Below are 16554 nucleotides of genomic sequence, written 5' to 3' on the forward strand. Positions count from 1 at the left end.
TCTGTCTCAAAAATAAATAAATAAATAAACAAATAAATAAAAGCATAGTCTCCAGACCAAGAGCACTAGACTCATCAGGGAACTTGCTAGAAATGCAAATTGTCAAGTCCCTCCAGAAACTTCACCGTGTGGCTCAGCAGTCCATTTTAATGAGCCCTCTAGGTAACTCCAATGCCCGCTGGAGCTGAGAACACTGACCCAGAGCAGAGATTGGCAAACTACAGTCTGTGAACTCCATCTGGCCTGCTGTCCATAAGCTAGGAGTGGTTCCCATGAACAGCTGCAATGACTTAATGACAGCAGATGCTAACATGGAACTCCAACTAAGCAGGACGTTAGTCCAACACGAAGAATGCCATTCCTCTCATTAGTAGATGTGTATGAGCAATAAACAAAATTGTACTCAGTTATTATTTTATTTTGAATTCCATCAATACAAAAACAGGAAATTTATTTTTTCTTTTGTTATGTAATGTACTATTTTATATATATGTGTGTATACATATGTATATATATGTGTGTGTATATATATATGTGTGTGTATATAAATATATATATATATATATTTTTTTTTTTTTTTTTTTTTTTGAGATGGAGTCTCACTCTGTTACCCAGGCTGGAGTGCAGTGGCGCGATCTCAGCTCACTGCAAGCTCCGCCTCCCGGGTTCACGCCATTCTCCTGCCTCAGCCTCCCGAGTAGCTGGGACTACACGCCCCGCCACCACGCCCGGCTAATTTTTTGTATTTTTAGTACAGACGGGGTTTCACTGTGTTAGCCAGGATGGTCTTGATCTCCTGACCTCGTGATCCACCCGCCTCAGCCTCCCAAAGTGCTGGGATTACAGGCGTGAGCCACTGCGCCCGGCAAGTACTATCATATATTTTCAAGTTTGCTTCTTGACCTGAAAAGCTTAAAATATTTATTGCACTTTATAGGAAAAGTTGGTCAACCTCTGACCTAGAGAAACAGGAAAACATCTGAAAACGGTGCTACACACAAAATGTTTCCAATATTTATTGCACTTTATAGGAAAAGTTGGTCAACCTCTGACCTAGAGAAACAGGAAAACATCTGAAAAAGGTGCTACACACAAAACGTTTCCAGTTACGGATGAAAATCACATCAGCATTGGAACTGTCTTCCCATGCAGCCAGGAAAATGACGATGTAGTCATGATAATGAATTGCATTAAAAACCAACAGCTGCATATATTTTTGAACTATTTCCTTGTTTTCTCTGAGTAATTTTTTAAAATTATAAAAGCTTGATTCTAATTGTCACAATTACCCACATCTTAATTAATATATTGCTTAAAGATGTGTGCATATTAGACCTAAAAGGGTGGGTTTCATATAGCTTGATTATCATAATTGCAAGTATTCTATTTTCTCATTTACTTAATTGATTGTCATAGATTTCCAGATGAACTCACACTGCTGAGAGAAAACTGAATACATTTTTAAGAGAAAAAACAAAAATGAACAAAAACAGAAATGGGGATATTTAAAAGAGCAATGTGCCCCACAATATAATCCATGTGAGCATGAAAAATCGCCCTCGATAAGATCTCCTCACCTCCTTGCTGGTTAAAATGGGCATTTTTGTGAAATGAAAGAGAAATGAACGAAAAAGTGTTATTGATTCAACCACATCGATAATAACGCTGGCTCCACACTCTCTTCAGCTAGAGGTGCCTAGTGCTCAAGAAAATTTTTCCATTTAGTTTACCTTCTAGAATCTATCAGTTTAGTACATTATGTCAAGTATTTGTTAGGCCTGTTGCAATGACCTCAGGCCTCACCTGGAGGGAAAATGGCACAAGAGGTGATTTATTCTCTCTCTAGGTTTATTCTAGAGTGTTTACTCAGCAGTGGCTGCCTGATACAGCAGGCTGGGCCGAGTTACATGTGGGGGTTTGTAATGAAGACTATTTTTCAGCAGAAGTGAAGATGACCTCACCAAGCATAAGGTGAGGGGGAAGAAAGCATCAGAGAATTTCTCCCATTGCAAAACCTTAAATTTTCAGTGCCCATTCTTCTGTTTTGTCATTGTTGTTGCTGAATCCTAACAATAGCCTCATGAGGTAGATGCTGCTCTTATCTCCAATTGGCAGATTAGGGAATTGAGGCAACAGAGGCTTCTGTAACTTACAGGGTGAATTCAGGCCCTCTGGCTCTAGAGGCCATGTTCATCACCAACATAGCATTTTGCTTCTCAAAAATAAGGACACATACCACGCCCCACCTCCACACTGCCCCAGGCCCCAGTTCCTGCAGAATTCAGTGTAGCTATTTTAATTTGTTATTCAGTTTGGAACTTTTGCCCTGTTTTTACTGAGTTATAATTTATATACTTTAAAATTCTCTCTTTTTAAATGTGCAGTTCTATGAGTTCTGACAAATGTGTACATTCAGGTAACAACCACCATAATAAGAAATACAACAGTTCTAGTACTTTCCCAAATTTTCTCATGACCCATTGTAATCAGCCCCCTCCCCCAGCCTCTGGCAATCACTGGTCTCTTTCCAAATTTTTATTTTACTTGAGATTTACATGTTATTTAATCATTATCTATAATGTTTAATGTATAGAAAAAGTTGCTTCAAATAACCCATCATGACCCCTTAGCATCCAACAAGGCAAAAAATCGAAAAGAAGAGAATAAAACAAGAAAACAGAAATCTTAAGAAAATAGTTAAGCAACACATAAATACAGATAAAAGTTTCAGGAATTTAAAAATAAACCCCCATTCATTCAATAATATCCAAGTCTAATAAATATTAATAAGAAGATGCCAGTCAAAAATCTACCACCTCACTCAAAATTTAGACCAGCTCACTAGGAACTTTAACAGAGTTTCTCTGCTTCAGAGCTCACATTTCTATAGAGAGAACGATCTATAAGTTCAATTATGCCTTTTTCCCTCTTGGAAGCAAAGGATCCTCTGGAGAGGTGTCCATCACTAGCTAGCTCCTTAAAAAGGCAGGCCCTGTTTACACTCAAGGCTGTGGCTCCACACCTGTCGCAAACCACACTCTGATGAGCTCTCCCTCTGTATCTGCCTGTGCTTTCTGACTTACTGTTGGTTTCTTCGACATATGCTAGTCCAAATTTTCTTTAGAAAAAGACAATTTCACCACTACGAGCTTCTCTTCAAACTTTATCAATAGAATCATCTGAGTTAACTTGGAAAGCATGTCATTTATAACAAAATGCCTCTCCGTCCTAGCAGGAGTTGGAGCCATAGGCAGCATAAATATGGAAGCAAAATAGTATACTGGAGCAGGAAGGACAGGATGAGGGACACATAGACGCTATAGCAATGCTTCTCAGACTGGCACATGCCAAGTAATTACCTGAGAATCTTGGTAAAATGCAGAATTGTAGTTCTGGAGTCTAACCCACAGTTCTTTCTTGTGAGCTTCCAGGCAATGCTGATGCCACTGGTGCGTAGACTGTGTTTTGAGTAACAGGGCTCTGGAATTCAAGGCTAGATTCTAGACAGGGTTACTAGTTTTTTGGTTTGTTTGGTTTTGGTTTTGTTTTGAGAGAGGGTCTCCGACACCCAGGCTGGAGTGCAGTGACATGATCTTGACCTCCCAGGCTCAGGTGATTCTCCCACCTCAGCCTTCTGAGTAGCTGGGACTGCAGGCTAGAGCCACCACGCCCAGCTAATTATTTTGTTTTTTTTTTTTTAGAGAGAGAAGGGGTTTCACCATGATGCCCAGGCTGGTCTCAAATCCTCGGCTCAAGTGATCCACCCTCCTAGACCTCCCAAAGTGCTGGGATTATAGGCATGAGCCACTGCACCCAGCCTAGGGTTACTAGTATTCAATAAGCGTCTATACCAGAGATGCTTACCATACCAGAGACTTTTGCCTATATTACCTCTTTAAATATTCATAAAAACTTGTTGGAAGGGATTATGGATTAAAGTGAGGTTTGAGTCTGTAGTACAATTTTAGGTTAGAAACTCACTATTTTTATTTCTTGTATGTAGCTTTCTCTAAGACCTTATGGGAGAAGGGTGAGGTCCTAGAGGAAGCAATACATCAAAGAAACAAAAACAATGGGAAGCAAAATACCACACTATTATTTTGCTGATTCAGTACCCGGTAACCCAATATAGGATTCTATGTTAAAACCAAGTTGGAGCTTATGATGTAGCCTCAGGTCAAAGTCAGACCTGATGGCTTTATCTTCCCACCAGCCACCATTTACAGTATGTGGGCATACTATATAGCACAGAAAGGAGACAGAGAGAAGTATGTAGAGCCAGGCTACGGTGCTTCTGGTACAAGACAATGGAGACAACAGGAACAGAAGGAAAGCAGCAGAGAGAGCCACGCAAGTATGTGATCTGCAAGAAACAGCAACCCCACATATGCATAAATGATGCCAAATTATTGTCATAGGATATGACCATTCAGATTTATAGCCAGGCGCGGTGGCTCACATCTATAATCCCAGCACTTTTGGAGGCCAAGGCAGGTGGATCACTTGAGGTCAAGAGTTCGAGACCAGCCTGGACAACGTAGTGAAACCACGTCTCTACTAAAAATACAAAATTAGCCACGTGTGGTGGTGCACACTTGTGATCCTAGCTACTCATGAGTCTGAGGAAGGAGAATCACTTGAAACCAGGAGGCAGAGGTTTCAGTGAGCCAAGATTCTGCCACTGCACTCCAGCCTGGGTGACAGAGCAAGACTCCATCTCAAAAAAAAAAAAAAAAAACGTTTATAATCTGACCTTTTCAGAGGAACATCATTAGGATGAGAGAAAGGAAGTTTTTTTGTTTTGTTTTTTGTTTTTGTTTTTTTGGCATTAGTGAGAAACTAAGTGGTCCCTCCCAAACAAGGAATCTAGCATTTATTATTGTCACCATTTTGGGGTTGAAAAATCCAGGAACCAGAGAAATCAAGAGACTTTTTCCATGTAAAAAATCAATAACTGGAAAGATACTATTCAAACCCCAGGTATTTTGACTGGAGTCCAGTCTTTTTATTTTCCATTATGTCATATTGCTCTAAATTTTATTTGCAATTCGCAAACAAGTAGGGGCAAACCCTCCCTGGTTTTAAAGGTTAGAATCAGCAATACATCCAAGGTCAAATGAGCAGTCAGTGCTTGAAGTAACAGACAAATCTGAAAAGTCAGCAGAAAAAAAATAAGTAATCCCGAGTCCAGATATGCAGCTCAAAGAATGTGCAAATAGCTAAGACAACAGGGTCAAAACCTAGGCAAGAGTCAGATAAATAGGTTCAGAACAGGCATCAGGTTTACTTAATATCAAATGGCACAACACAGTGAACCTGATTTTTCAGGCAGAGCTCTCATCCAGGAAAACTTTTAATTACCATAAATTGGGTTGACTACAGGATCCGCAAAGGGAAGGCTGTACCTCTGCTTTGGAATCTAGACATAACCTAGATCAGATGTCGCCACAAATAAAATAAGTGTTCAACAAGAACACAAAACACACTTTACAACAGCTTTGCATGCAGTTTATTTCCAAGACAAAACTAACTAAGAGAACTAACTAACCAAGAGAAAATGACTCCAAAGTAACAAAGGAGAAGAATAAGCAGTAGAGACAATGAGAATTTAAGGAGACAATGAGCAAGAAGCAGGAAGACCAGGGAAGTAAGAGAGCAGAAGTAACTAATTTAGGGGGAGATGGAAGATGGGATAAGAGCCACATCTGCTTTCAGATTATGTTGACCAATGTTTCTCTGCTTTTGCCATTGTAAAAATTATCTATCATAAATTTCAATCCACTTTCCATCAAATTGTCTTTCAGTTACAGTATAAAAAAAGGTAGGGGGAGGTGTTTCCCAGAGGCAGACACCAACCCATATTTTCTCATATATCAGCTTAGTTTTTTGTGGCCTGTTTGTTTTGCTTTTCTTACATTTTCCTTATTATTATACTCAGTTGGTTCTGATTCCCATTCCAGAAACAGTACATTCTTTTGCATGAAATTTTGCAGATGTCCTACAGATTAGATCCCAGAGGTTATACATGTTCGGATTTCCAAGGGCATAATAATAAGCGAAATCCCTAATTTAAGTGAAGAAGGAGATTGAAGAAGGAGATTGTTGGAGACCTTTCTCTCTACAACATTAGAGGGCTGTTACAAACTAAAGCAATCTCACTTTAGAGTCTAGCTTTAAACTTAGCATTGAAGTCAAAATAATGAGATTCACATTAGGTTTCTGATAAACTATAAAATCAATTTCAATTGAGAAACTTGTCATTTTGCTTTTATTACCTTGGGTACATGGCAGAATGTTGATGGAAATCTATGAAGGCATATCCATTCATTCATTCATTCATTCAGCTGTTCACTCATAAATATTCCTTGAAGGTTGACCAGGGACCAGACACAATGTTAGCACCAACTGTTATTATATATTTAGGAGGTGATTGTTCAATATTCTTTTCAAAGCTGAAGTTTTTTATTATAATATTCAAAATCAGAAATTGCTTCCTAGAATTCCTAATCCCTGAATGTCTTCTCAGATGATGCTTTATGCTAATAGGACTTGTGATCCCAAGTTTACCAAGCCAGAATTTTTTATAACTTGGTTCATGGAATCGACATTTTTTTTATTTTATGTATAAACCTAATAGATTAGCCTACAGGTTAAATTAGTGTCTGTTAACCAAAAAAGAAAAATAGTAACACATATTTAGTCCTATATATTTGGGTCTCCAATTACTAAACCCGTTTTCATCAAAGTAACTTGTGTTAGAGATCTAGCCCCAACCAAGAACCAATAGGTTCAATTACATTACGTGGTGATGTTTTTGTTTGTTCAAACAAATGGAAGATTATGCAGAACACTAGACAGGTTTCGTGATTTAAAATAAAAATGCACTTCTGTGAAATTAAGATAAGCATATAGCACAATGAGCAATAGAATTTGTTGAAAAGCTTCAGGTGAGCAGATCTATCTCCGTCACCTATCCGGAGTCAACCTCTATGTCCAATCTGCACTCACAGCCATGAATGTGCAGCTGAACATGGTTGAAATGTTTAGACCTTTCAACAATTGCCCCAATAGGACTGAGGCATCTCTCACTTAGCTTTACTGAACTCCACATGAATGCTCAATAAGGGCTTGTTTAAAGTCTTCTCCCCATACAAGGTAGCAGCTCTGTGGTCTGCGATGACCTCCTCACCCCACATCCCCGTGTACCCAAATTTCATGACCCAAGTCAAATGCTATTCATTTATGAAATTCTTTATAATTCCACGAAAGCATGTGTGTGTGGGCACTCATATGCTATGACAGTTGTAGGGCTTCTCACGCATTTGTTGAGGCCCCTTACTCTCTAAATACAAAGTTTACCAGATATAATGCCAAAGTCACAAAGGTCCCCTGATGTCAATCCTTTGGTGTAAGGGAAGGATTTATTGAATTATTTCCCTTTATGTTTAAAGAGTTGATGAGCTCCTTTGGAATGGATCAAAGCAATGATTAGCAACCTTGGACTTTGTGGACATTACTTATCTTCTTCCAAAATCTACTTTTTGCCCCGTTTTTCCATCTCAATAATTGGGCTCTCAAGTCTCAGTTGCTCAAGTTAGAACTCTGGGAATTCCTTCCACCTGCAACTGGAATCTGCTTCTACCTTACCCATAGCTAGAGTTCCTCATGAGGCCCTCTCTTTTTATTGTTAGGATTGGTTTTGATTAGTTAGTAGCCTGCTTGCTCATCTTTCTAATCCCACTTTCCCTTCTCCAATCCCTCATCCACACAGCAGCCAGAGAGGCCTTTTTAAAACAAAAACCAGACCACATCATCCCCCCACTTAAAACATTTCACTGATTTTCCAATGTAAAATCAAATACAAAATCCCTAATATGGTCTTGCATCATGGGATCTCTGATGACATCTGGGACCTCATCTCATCCCACCACACCCTCCTCATGTTCCAGCCACACTGACCCACTTCCATTTCCAGGAACTTGCCCAGCCTTCTCCTTCCTCAGCCCCTACTCTGCTCTGCTCGCATGGTCTTCTCCCTCACGGTTCTACTCCTCCTCGATTTCGAAAACTCTTCCCGGCCATCCACAATCTGGTGGAGGTGTCATTTCTCAGAGAGACTTACCCAGACTCTCCCACTTTAAATTAGTTCCTGTGTCACTCATTTGCATAGTACCTTATTATATTCCTTTATTGCATGCACCCATATTTATAATTGTCTGTTTATTTTAGTGTTTATTCGTTTAAAGTCTATCTCCCCCGCTAGCCCACAATCTCCATGAAGGCAGAGACCAGATCTTCTTAGCCCACATTGTATGTTCAGCACCAAACACAGAGTCAGACAAAGAAGGCACTTGTTGAATAACTAAATTAACTGTTTTCTGTTATTTCAAGAGTAATTCCAAAGTCTCGAACAGTTCTCAAAACGAAGTCAATTTTCTTGCACTCTAATTCTTTTTAATTATTCCATTCTTTAAGAGTGATAGGAAAAAAGTTGTAAGTCATGAAATCTAAGTTGTTGGAAGGGCCTTTTGTGTCTTAATTCAACAAATTCAATATCCAGATAATGGCACGTCCACTTTTGATTAGTTAACTCCAGATGCAGGGAGCTCATTCCTTCCTAAGGATATGCTTTCCCTTTCCAGGTAGATCACTGGCTTTCTTCTAGCTATTACAAAATAATGTATCATTTTGACCCTTAGTCTTCTTTTTTTCCCATAAGCCCCTCCTGTGAACAGGGTCTTTTTCCCTGTTCAAAGGTTCCCCATGGCTGCACAAAAAGAACAAAGACCAAATGCCTTAACAGAGTTTACCTGGCCATTTAGGAGCTGTCCCCTGCTTTCTTCAAGTCTCTGCCATCCGTCTGTGCTCTGGCCATACTGAATACATGCTCTATCTCTCCCAGGGCTTTTCACATGTTATCCTCTCTGCTTGGAACTGTCCTCCTCCCTCCTCTCTCCCTCCTCCCTCTTCCATTCTCCCACCTCTTCACCTGGTATCTGCTTCTCAATCTTTAGTTCTTAGCTCTAAAGACCTTCCTTCTGGAAGCCCTTCCTGACACCCTCTCCACTCATTCTAAGCTGCATTCTTTTTCTTTGCTTCCAAAGTACTCAGTCTGTCTAAATCTGATGATCACACTTCAGCTGTTTAACTAGCAGATCCAGTATAGCATGCATATATGTATGTCTCCTGTAAATAGATTTTTATTTTCTATATTGAGAAAGGATACAGCAAGTTCTTTCCGTGTCCGTTGAAGTCAGTGAGTAAAAGGTTTTTGGTTTATTTTTGCTAGGTTCATATCACCCATCTTACCCTTCAATGACATCGGCTTCTAAACAATCCCTGATATGGAACTGATTAACTCTTGCAGGTCTGTTTGGCCTGTCTTTGAGTGGGGAATTGGGAGTGGTGATGCTGGAAAAAATCCTATTAAATATAATTACACATTGCAGTAAGGGATATATAGGAAAGCGCTATGGATGCTATGAAGAGATATGTTTCAGATTAAAGAGTTTGAGGTGGACTCTGAAGAAGTGATATAAAAACAATCAAATTTGGGATCCTACCTGGAGACTCAGGCTGCATGTTGCCCCAGAGGTGTGCAGATCTTTTGGTCTGGACACCATTTTTAAAATATGTGAATTTGACTGCCACCCAATCCCCTCAACATCTGAATTTCTAGCCTGCATTATAAAATTTTTTTAAATTTTTTTATTTCCATACGTTATTGGTGAACAAGTGGTGTTTTGTTACATGAGTAAGTTCTTTAGTGGTGATTTGCAAGATTTTGGTGCACCCATCACCCGAGCAGTGTACACTGAACCCAGTTTGTAGTTTTCTATCCCTCACCCCCTTCCCACCCTTTCCCCCTGAGTCCCCAAAGTCCACTGTGTCATTTCTATGCCTTTGCATACTCATAGCTTAGCTTAGCTCCAACTTATGAGTGAGAACATACGATGTTTGGTTTTCCATTCCTGAGTTACTTCACTTAGAATAATAGTCTCCAATCTCATCCAGGTCGCTGTGAATGCCATTAATTCATTCCTTTTTATGGCTAATATACCTTCATATGTGTGTGTGTGTATATATATATGAAAATCCAAATAACCTCAATGAGAAATAAAATGGGAGATATTACAATGGACACAATAGAAATACAAAAAAAATCATTCAAGTCTACTATGAACACCTTTACGTGCATAAACTAGAAAATCTAGAAAAGATGAATAAATTCCTGGAAAGATAAACCCTCCTAGCTTAAATCAGGAAGAATTAGATACTCTGAACAGACCAATAACAAGCAGCAAGATTAAAGTGGTAATTTAAAAATTACCAACAAAAAAAGTCCAGGACCAGACGGATTCACAGAAGAATTCTACCAGACATTCAAAGAAGAATTAATTGTTACCAATCCTATTGACACTATTCCACAAGATAGAGAAAGAGGAAACCCTCCCTAAATCATTCTGTGAAGATAACATTCTAGATTATATATATAATATATATATTATATTATAATATATAATAAATAATATACAATTTATAAATTATAAATATAATGTATATAATACATAATACAGTATTCTACCAGATATATATATGTGTGTATATATATATATATATATATATATATATATATATACACACACACATCAGTTTTTTTAATCCACCCTTGATTGATGGGCATTTGGGTTGGTTCCATGTTTTTGCAATTATGAATTGTGCTGCTATAAACATGAGTGTGCAAGTATCTTTTTTGTATAATGACTTCTTTTCCTCTGGATAGATACCCAGTAGTGGGATTGCTGGATCAAACAGTGGTTCTGCTTTTAGTTATTTAAGGAATCTCCACACTGTTTTCCATAGTGGTTGTACTAGTTTACATTCCCACCAGCAGTGTAGAAGTGTTCTCTGTTCATCACATCCATGCCAACATCTGCTATTTTTTATTATTATTATTATGGCCATTCTTGCAGGAGTAAGGTGGTATCGCATTGTGGTTTTTGATTTGCATTTTTCTGATCATTAGTGATGTTGAGCATTTTTTCATGTTTGTTGGCCATTCAGTTATCTTCTTTTGAGAACTGTCTATTCATATCCTTAGCCCACTTTTTGATGGGGTTATTTTTTTCTTGTTGATTTGTTTGAGTACATTGTAGATTCTGGATACTACTCCTTTGTCAGATGTATAGATTGTGGAGATTTTTTTCCCATTCTGTGGGTTGTCTGTTTACTCTGCTGACTGTTCCTTTTGCCATGCAAAGGCTCTTTAGTTTAATTAAATCCCAGCAATTTATCTTTGTTTTTATCTTTATCTTTTGGGTTCTTGGTCATGAAATCCTTGCCTAAGCCAATGTCTAGAAGGGTTTTTCCAATGTTATCTTCTAGAATTTTTATAGTTTCAGGTCTTAAAGTCCTTCATCCATCTTGAGTTGATTTTTGTATAATGTGAGAGATAAGGATCCAGTTTCATTCTCCTACATGTGGCTTGCCAATTATCCCAGCACCATTTGTTGAAAAGAGTGTCTTTTCCCCACTTTGTGTTTTTGTTTGCTTTGCTGAAGATCAGTTGGCTGTAAGTATTTGGGTTTATTTCTGGGTTCTCTATTCTGTTCCATTGGTCTATGTGCCTATTTTTATACCAGTACCATGCTGTTTTGGTGACTATGGTCTTATAGTATAGTTTGTAATCAGGTAATGTGGTGCCTCCAGAATTGTTCTTTTTGCTTTGTCTTGCTTTGACTGTGCAGACTCTTTTTTGGGTCCATATGAATTTCTAGGGTTTTTTTTTCTAATTCTGTGAAGAATGATGGTGGTATTTTGACGGGAATAGTGTTGAATTTGTAGATTGCTTTTGTCAGTATGGTCATTTTCGCAATATTGATTCTACCCATCCATGATCATGGGATGTGTTTCCATTTGTTTGTATTATCTATGATTTCTTTCAGCAGTGTTTTATAGTTTTCCTTGTAGAGGTCTTTCACCTTCTTGGGTAGGTATATTCCTAAGTATTGTATTGTATGGTATGGTATGGTATGGTATGGTATGGTATTATTTTCATTTGCAGCTATTGTAAAAGGGGTTGAGTTCTTGATTTGATTCTCAGGTTGGTCGCTGTTAGTGTATAGAAGAGCTACTGATTCTTATACATTAATTTTGTATCTAGAAACTTTGCTGAAATCTTGTATCAGTTCTGGGAGCTTTCTGGAGGAGTATTTAGGGTTTTCTAGGTAAAGGATCATATCATCAGCAAACAGTGACAGTTTGACTTCCTCTTTACTGATTTGGATGCCGTTTATTTCTTTCTCTTGTCTGATTGCTCTGGCTAGGACTTCTAGAACTATGTTGAAGAGGAGTGGTAAGAGTTGTTCAACAGAGATATTAGTCTGTAGTTTTCTTTTTTCATTATGTCCTTTCCTGGTTTTGGTATTAGGGTGCTACTGGCTTCATAGAATGATTTAGGAAGGGTTTCCTCTTTCTCTATCTTGTGGAATAGTGTCAATAGGATTGGTGCCAATTCTTCTTTGAATGTCTGGTAGAATTCTTCCGTGAATCTGTCTGGTCCTGGACTTTTTTTGTTGGTAACTTTATAATTATCACTTTAATCTCACTGCTTATTATTGGTCTGTTCAGGGTATCTAATTCTTCCTGATTTAAGCTAGGAGAGTTTATCATTCTAGGAATTTATTCATCTCGTCTAGATTTTCTAGTTCATGCATGTAAAGGTGTTCATAGTAGACTTGAATGACTTTTTTGTATTTCTATTGTGTCCATTGTAATATCTCCCATTTTGTTTTTCATTGAGATTATTTGGATTTTCTCCCTTCTTTTCTTGGTTAATCTTGCTAATGGTCTATCAATTTTATTTATCTTTTCAAAGAACCAGCTTTCTGTTTCATTTATCTTTTGTATTTTTTTGTTTGTTTGTTTCAATTTCATTTAGTTCTGCTCTGATCTTGGTTATCTCCTTTCTTCTGCTGGTTTTGGGTTTGGTTTGTTCTTGTTTCTCTAGTTCCTTGAGGTATGACCTTAGATTGTCTGTTTGTGCTCTTTCAGACTTTGGATGTAGGCGTTTAGGGCTATGAACTTTCCTCTTAGCACTGCCTTTGCTGCGTCACAGAGGTGTTGATAGGTTGTGTCACTACTGTCGTTCAGTTCAAAGAATTTTTGATTTCCATGTTGATTTCATTTTTGACACAATGATCATTCAGGAGCAGGATATTTAATTTCCATGTATTTGCATGTTTTTAAAGGCTCCTTTTGGAGTTGATTTCCAGTTTTATTCCACTGTGGTCTGAGAGAGTACTTGATACAATTTCAATTTTCTTAAATTTATTGAGGCTTGTTGTGTGTCCCTCATATGGTCTATCTTGGAGAAAGTTCCATGTACTGTTGAATAGAATGTATACTCTGTTGTTGTTGGATGGAAAGTTCTGTATGTATCTGTTAAATCCATTTGTTCCTGGTTGTATTTTAAATCCATTGTTTCTTTGTTGACTTTCTGTCTTGATGACCTGTCTGCTTCAATCAGGGGAGTACTGAAGTCCCCCACTATTATTGTGTTGCTGTGTATCTCATTTCTTAGGTCTATTAGTAACTGTCTTATAAATTTGGGAGCTCCAGTGTTAGGTGCATATATGTTTAGGATTGTGATATCTTCCTGTTGGATAAGGCCTTTTATCATTATATAATGTCCCTCTTTGTCTTTTTTAACTGCTGTTGCTTTAATGTTTGTTTTGCCTGATATAAGAATAGCTACTCCTGCTCACTTTTGGTGTCCATTTGCATGAAATGCCTTTTTCCACCTTTACCTTAAATTTGTGCAAGTCCTTATGCGTTAGGTGAGTGTGTGAAGGCAGCAGATGGTTGGTGAATTCTTTCTGCAATTCTGTATCTTTTAAGTGGAGGATTTAGGCCATTTGCATCCAATGTTAATACTGAGATATGAGGTACCATTCCATTCATTGTGCTATTTGTTGCCTGTGTACCTTGGTTTTTTGTTTTTAGTTTTTGTTTTTTAAATTGTACTTTTGTTGTATAGGTCCTGTGAGACTTATGCCTTAGGTTCTGTTTTGATATACTTCCAAAATTTGTTTCAGTATTTAGAGCTCCTTTTAGCAGTTTTTGTAGTTGTGGCTTGATAGTGGCGAATTCTCTCAGCATTTGTTTGTCTGAAAAAGATTGTATCTTTCCTTCATATATGAAGCTTAATTTCACTGGATACAAAATTCTTGGCTGATCATTGTTTTCTTTGAGAAGGCTGAAGATAGGGCCCCAATCCCTTCTATCTTACAGGGTTTCTGCTGAGAAATCTGGTGTTAATCTGATAGGTTTTCCTTTATAGGTTACCTGGTGCTTTTTTCTCAAAGTTCTTAAGATTCTTTCCTTCATCTTAACTTTAGATAACCTGATTACAATGTGTCTAGGCAATGATCTTTTTGCGATGAATTTCCCAGTTGTTCTTGTGCTTCTTGTATTTGAATATCTAGGTCTCTAGCAAGGCAGGGGAAGTTTTCCTTGATTGTTCCCCCAAATATTTTTCCAAACTTTTAGATTTGTCTTTTTCAGGAGCACCAGTTATTCTTAGGTTTGGTCATTTAACATAATCCTAGGCTTCTTGGAGGCTTTGTTCGTATTTTCTTATTCTTTTCTCTTTGTCTTTGTTGGATTGGTTAATTCGAAGACTTTGTGTTTGAGGTCTCTAAATTTCTTTCTTCTACTTGTTCAGTTCTATTGCTGAGACTTTCCAGAGCATTTTGCATTGCTATAATTGTGTCCATTGTTTCCTGAATATTTGATTGTTTTCTATTTATGCTATCTATTTCCTTGAATATTTCTCCCTTCACTTCTTGCATCAATTTTTTATTTCCTTGTATTGGGCTTTGCCTTTCTCTGGTGCCTCCCTGATTAGCTTAATAACTAACCTCCTGAATTCTTTTTCAGGTAAATCAGGGATTTCTTCTTGGTTTGGGTCCATTGCTGATGAGGTAGTGTGAATTTTAGGGGGTGTTAAAGAACCTTGTTTTGTCATATTACCAGGGTTAGTTTTCTGGTTCCTTCTCATTTGGGTAGGCTCTGTCAGAGGGAAGGTCTAGGGCTGAAGGCTGTCGTTCAGATTCTTTTGTCCCACAGGCTGTTCCCTTGATGTAGTACTCTCCCCCTTTTCCTATGGATGGGGCTTCCTGAGAGCTAAACTATAGTGATTGTTTTCTCTCTTCTGGATTGCGCCACCCAGCAAGTCTACCAGCCTCCAGGCTGGTACTGGGGGTTGTCTGCCCAGAGTCCTGTGATGTGAACTGTCTGTGGGTCTCTCAGCCATGGATGCCAGCACCTGTTCCAGTGGAGGTGGCAGAGTGGTGAAAAGGACTCTGAGTGTTCTTAGCTTTAGTAGTTTAATGCACTATTTTTGTGCTGGTTGGCCTCCTGCCAGGAAGTGGCGCTTTCCAGAGAGTATCAGCTGTGCTAGTATGGGGAGGAACAGGTGGTGGGCAGGGCCCTAGAACTCCCAAGAGTAGATGCCCTTTTTCTTCAGTAACCAGGGCAGGTAGGGAAGGACCACTGGGGTTGGGTCAGGTCTAGGCGTGTCTGAGCTCAGACTCTCCTTGGGAGGTTCTTCCTGTGTTGTGGGGGATGGGGGTAAGGCCCCAGGTCAATGAAGTTATGTTCCTAGGAGGATTATGACTGCCTCTACTATGTCATGCAGGCTGTCAGGGCAGTAGGGGAAAGCCGGCATCACAGGCCTCACCAAGCTCCCATGTAATCTGAAGGGCCAATCTCACTCCCACCATGCCCCTGCCAACAGCACTAAGTCTGTTTCCAGGCAGTGGGTGAGCAGGGCTGAGAACTTGCCCCAGGCTACCCACCTCCCAGCTGTGAAAACAAATATGGGTTTCCTTCTTCCCTCACCTATGGAGTCTGCACACCAGACTCACACCCTCCCCCGAGTTCTGGCCAGGAGGCTGCTCTATGAGTTCAAATTTTTACACGTTTAGCTGGAGATTTCCTTCTTTCTGTGGCCTTTTCCCAGCACCTCTGGCTGCCTTGCAGAAGGACCCCTGTGTGGCCAGGCAAAAATGGCTTGCTTGGGGACCTAGTGAGTTCCCAGGGCATTTCCCACTGCTTCCTCTACCCCTGTATTTCGCTCAGCTCTCTAAATTGACTCAGTTCCAGGTAAGGTCAAAATCTTCTCCAGTAATCTAGGCCTTCAGTTCCCCCAGTGGGGTGTGTGTGTTTGGGGGTAGACAATCTCCCTTTCCCATTTCCACAGTTTGGGCTCTCACAGTATTTGTGGTGTCTCCCAGGTCCTGCAGGAGTAATACGCTTCCTTCAGGGGGTCTGTGGGTCCTCTCGGGTTTCCTGATTTACTCCTGCAGTTGAACTGGAGCAAAAATTCACAGTGCAAGCCTCCACACACTGCTCTGTCCATCCGAGTTGGAGCTGCAATCTAGTCTTGCCTCCTGTCCGCCATGATCCTCTCCAATCCTCCACATTCTCTAGCCTGCATTATAAAATTTACATGAGTCAACCCTGCCTGAGCACTTTGCATAATCTTAGTAG

Source organism: Pan troglodytes, chromosome 13 (assembly GCF_028858775.2).
Source record: "Pan troglodytes isolate AG18354 chromosome 13, NHGRI_mPanTro3-v2.0_pri, whole genome shotgun sequence".
Classification (NCBI taxonomy): domain Eukaryota; kingdom Metazoa; phylum Chordata; class Mammalia; order Primates; family Hominidae; genus Pan; species Pan troglodytes.